Source organism: Pteropus vampyrus, unplaced genomic scaffold (genome assembly GCF_000151845.1).
Source record: "Pteropus vampyrus isolate Shadow unplaced genomic scaffold, Pvam_2.0 Scaffold5, whole genome shotgun sequence".
Classification (NCBI taxonomy): domain Eukaryota; kingdom Metazoa; phylum Chordata; class Mammalia; order Chiroptera; family Pteropodidae; genus Pteropus; species Pteropus vampyrus.
In genome coordinates, this window is record NW_011888786.1 from 8367530 (window position 1) to 8372618 (window position 5089).

General features: G+C 37.3%; 1 long non-coding RNA gene across 4 annotated transcripts in view; it reads left to right on the forward strand.

Moving 5' to 3' along the window:
- LOC105295580 overlaps window positions 1-5089 on the forward strand; it is a 31617-nt gene that overhangs the window by 16718 nt on the left and 9810 nt on the right. For 2 of the 4 annotated variants that reach the window (XR_896168.2, XR_002781877.1), the window contains exon 5: window positions 1496-1680. The exons of 1 other annotated variant lie outside the window; for it this stretch is intronic. This is a non-coding gene — a long non-coding RNA (uncharacterized LOC105295580). Of the gene's footprint in view, window positions 1-1495; window positions 1681-5089 lie in introns of those variants that run through there. One more of the 4 variants, XR_002781875.1, reaches the window with a different exon arrangement.

Here is a 5089-nt window from a genome sequence, read left to right on the forward strand (position 1 = left end):
AGAGCAGGAAGTATACCTGCCTGGGGAGAAAGCCCAAGGTGTTACACTTATTTTTGTTTTCTTAACCAATACCTGAAAGGGCTCTTGCCTGTGTATCAGCCAAGCTGAGAGCCTGTCCCTTCAGAATTCTACACCTGCTCTTCAAGGTTTGTTTTTCTTTCAAAGTATATTCATGTTTTAAATTTGATTTGTTTTCTGCCTTTGTTTAGGATCTACCTGGCCATTTAGAAAGATATACTTGATTGCATGTGGGACATTTTCAAAATGTCAGCCATAAAATATAGTTAAGGGAAAGAGTTTTCTGGGAGGGTTTGAATGGTATGAACAGACCTGCCCTTTGTGATATTCAGGTGTATTTCCGGGATCCCGTTCCCAGAGTCTGAATCATTGGTCTGGGAATGACATCCAGCAATATGCAATGTAACAGGCCCCCCCGGCGATGTGGATGCTGCCTACCTGAGGATCACCCTTTGAAAAACACAGGCTTTAATCCTCACCAAGGAGGAGTCTGGCCCACAAGCTTTTAAGTATTTAGCTGAGTTCGTGCTGAAATAGTGCAATTTGGCTGAATAGTGAGCTGTGGAACAGATGAGAAGAGGCAGTGCTTCAAAGACATGCTGAGCAAACTGAAAAGCAAGTTAAAGCACCGTGACATTGCTTCCAAAGCCGGGGATTGACAGCAGCTGACAGTCATGCTGGTACCAGTGTCACCTCTGAATACAAAGAACATTGGGTATTTTGACTTATTTCAGCAGGGATAAAATGTTAGGGAGGGAAATATTCCCCTAACGAGTTTCCTCCTCTGAAGCATCACTGTAGAATAATAATGCCTTATATTCATGTATCAGCCTTCCAATCACCAACTTATTTGAAACCATCACAAGAGAGACTTTTTAAATCATCTGCCCTGAGGCAAATGGTACATTTCTCGAAATTCCTTGAACGTTGAAAAAATGTACTTTTGAAAAACACATTCCAAGTTCTTTACAGCTGAGAAACATTTCCTTCTCACAATGTTAGAAGATGTCCGGCTGAAATAAAAGTGAATACAACTGGAGGCAGAAAGCTGGTTAGCAGATGCTTAAGATATCAAGGAAAATTCTATACCTGTGTGACACTGTAGCATCTGGATTTATAAAAATTATGAGACCTGTGATTTGCCAAACATTGTCCTAAAAATTCATTGAAGAACACCCCTCTTCTTACACTCTTGGAGACTCTGAGGGCTGCCTGGTCCGTTTTTAGAACTTGGGTTTGGAATAGTCTTGACTTCTCAAGGACAAGGACTGTAGTCTGTTGATTTTGTATATTCCACTTTTAGTACATTATCCAGTATATAAAAGATATTCGATAATGTTGAAAGAATGGAATATTTTTTCCAGAATGAACCTACAATGAAGGGGATAGATTGGGGTAAAAGGAGGGGAGGGAAAGGGTACCTCCTGGCCTTTTCCTTTTTGCTAATAATTTGTTCAGATCCAAAGAGTTAACGGAGGTAAATGAGGTGCTGACGGGACTTATGTAGGTCAGAGGGAGCAGTGGAAAGTAAGAACGAGCAACCATTCCCCCAAAAAGCTGGAGATCTTCAACATGGAAGACCGAATTCCAAGGCAGGCTGTTCTAATTAGGCATTTGGATCAAATATAATTTAAGATTAATAATAAAATACCAATAACTACCTCACCAGCCTTTTATTCGAATGACTTCTTTTAATCCACATAATAATCCTGTGAAATAGAAATGATCATCTGTAAGGGACTGTGTTTCTGCTTCCTTATCATTCCATCCCTAGCCACTACAACATAGTAGATGGCTGAATAAGTGTCTCAATAAATGAAGCAATGAGTGAGTGAATCTCCACCTTTGCAAGTAAAGAACTGATGCTCAGAGAAGAAAGGAATTTGCTCCAATAGATCAACCAGTCAGTGCAAAGCTGTAATTTGAAAGTCTGCCTTCTGCCGGAAGCTCACCCAGCTAACGCTACTCCTGCAGCCTCAGTCCCTCACCTCATCTCTGAAGGGAGGATGTGGTTTTGTTTTAAAACAATGCAACATAAATGACTAATATTCTGGTGTCCATTTATCAGGTCATTTGCATATCCTGCATAAGGCTTGTTTCCTCGAATACCCAATAAGTCATAACATCAAGGACACATTGATTCCCTCAGAAATGATAGACCTTCTTCCATGTTCACAGTGGCAGCTTCACTTTCAAAAGCAAATCATCACTAACATACTTCACATCATGGTTAACAGCTTCTAGAGAATTCTTCCACAGAGACGACATGACAGGAGATAAAAATAATGCCCAGAGACTGGGTCTCATTGACCCAATCAGGCCAGTTTTTTAATTTCATGAACTCCTTTTTCTTTTCCAGTTGTACTGAGAAAGTATAACTAATGTAAAGGAGGAAAATAAAACTTTTTCCTCTTCTCTCTCATGTTTAGTGTCTGAGACCTTGCAAATTAGATGGATAACAGATTAACAGGAGAAAAGATTAATTATTAGTTATGCATTCAAAGGCCTTTGCAGAAAGCGAAGACCCAAAGAAGTGGATAGGCCTGGGAGATTATATACAACTTTTAACAAAAATTAATAAATTGTGGAGATGTGACTATACAAAGGAAAAGGGTTTAGACTAGGGGCAGAAAACTGTGGGACAGTGATTAGGAAACATATGGGGTAAACTAATGGAAGAAAAGAATTATTTTAGCAAGGTTGGTTTGCAGACCTATCTTGGTGCTGACTTTCTGTCTTCTTCTTGGCCATTAGTATAGGAAATGGAAATATGCCATGAACATAAGTATAGGAAAGGAAAGGAAACTCATGAGTTCTCCAGAAAATCTTGTGATTTCCTGTGGAGCACACGTGATATGTTTGACTCTGTGACCTTCTGATCACACCTCCATCTTAGGTATACACCATTTTCTTTTTTCTTTTTTTTTTTTTTTGTTAGGCGAGGCAACCCTTGGTTGACCTCACAGATTGCAAAGACCTTGTCAGTTTACAATTCCTTATTTTTTATTTTTTACTTCTACAGCATCTGGTCTTCCTAGGTGGTCTCCCATTCAAGTACTAACCAGGCCCGACCCTGCTTAGCTTCCGAGATCAGACCACCATTTTCTTCATGATGAAATCTCGCTTGGTTTCATTCCTTCCACCTCATTTTAGATCTATTAAGTATTTAAATTTGCCATTTCTTCTATTCTCTTTGCTTTTGTAAGCTTGGTCAAGTTTCTGTATATTCATAACATTTCCCCCTCATTTTAGTCCCTAGTTTTCTGAAAGTTCTAGGCTTTTGAATTCCATTAGTATTTACTTTTTCCTATTTAACATATTTTTCATTATTAAAAAATATTTATTAACAAGCTGTTAAGTGCCAACCTGTTTGTTAGGAACCATGAAAGATATGGGGGAGAAGGGGAGGTCCTCTCACTTCTGAGGGCTTCAAGGTATTTACAGTTTCAATACTTTATGGCAGTAGCTCCCAATCAATTACCACTCATCTTTCTACATTCCAACTCACAAAATTAGGCTCCAGTCTTCTCTTTTCTTATTCTCTTTGTCCTGGTGGATTTACACTTTTTTAAAAAAACCCATTTATTGTAGCTTTTAATGAGGCCTTGGTAGAGAAAAGTAAAATTATGTGCTCAATTTGCCATCTTTAACCAACAACCTTTATTTTTCTACTAATGCAGAAAAATCAAATAATGTTTATGGCACTCTAAGAAGCTATTTTCTTGTTTACTTCCCATAGGCCTTTAGAATTTCTTACTTATTTTTTTAAAAATTGGTCATATAGTAATGCAGAAAGACTTTTCTGAAATATATGGTTTCTATAGACTGATTTCTCTGACTGTAAGCTAATGAAATTATGTCAACAACAAAATTATGTCAAAAAAATCCTAAACAATTGAGAGTTTTAAAACAATCTTTTGAAAATAAAATAAAATTAACCTGAATCAAAGAGAGAAATCAAAACTGAAAAAATTATATATGCAAATTAACGAGGAAAATATTTCATACCCAAGTCTATGCACATAGGTAGTTTTATACTCAAATGGAAATTTATAGACTTAAATGCCTTATTATTTTAAAATCTGAAAATATAATGTGGTCATTTGAAGAAACTAGAAAGAGAACCAATTAAAACAAAGAAAGTAGGAGAATAAAAGCTAAAATTAATAAAATAAAAAGCAAAACAATAGAAAATACCTTAAGCTTATTTTTTAAAGAATGTTGAATATCAATAAATAAATTAGCTAATTAGTTATTAGCACATCAAATCCAATAATATATTGAAAAGATGGTGTACCACTTCCTTGTAGATTTTATTTTAGCACTGCTGGAATAGTTCAACATTATGAAATATATAAGTAAAAATGTATCACATTAAGTTAAAGAAGAAAACCATAATTATATCAGTAGATGCCATCAGAATTGACCAGAGAGGCCATACCGCTTCTAGCACTCCTCTGGTCTTAAAGCCTATTTATCTCCCATAATTCTCTTTTACGATGGAAATGGCAGCTGTCCTGATCATAATAAAAGCAGGTTGCCCTGACTACAGTCTCCTTAACCACCCCTTTCCTCACTAGGATTATTTCTTATAGAACAATAAGTGAATATTTGTATTAACTAAAATGCTGTCTCCTCTCCTTCCTTCATCATGAGTCTCCTCAGGCACACAGTGAAGGATTCCTCTACAAATGCAAATTATCATTGGACTCTCTGACTATGCACAAACGATTCTGGAAATCTCTAAATGGGGAGAATGCCCGTCTCAGTAAATGGCACTGCTACTTACGCATGTGCCCAGGCCAGGAAAAATGAGCCACTTTGATTCTCTCCCTACTCCTATTCCCTCATCTAAACCTTCAGTGTCTTAGTCAGCTCAGGATGCCATAACAATCTACTATCCAGTGGGTGGCTTAAATAACAGAAATTTATCTCTCACAGTCCTGGAGGCTGGAAGTCTGAGATGAGGATGCCAGCATACTCAGGTTCTGGCGAGAGCTCTATTCTGACTTGTAGACAGATGCCTTCTTGCTGTATCCTCACATGACAGTGAGAAGAAGTTCTGGTGTCT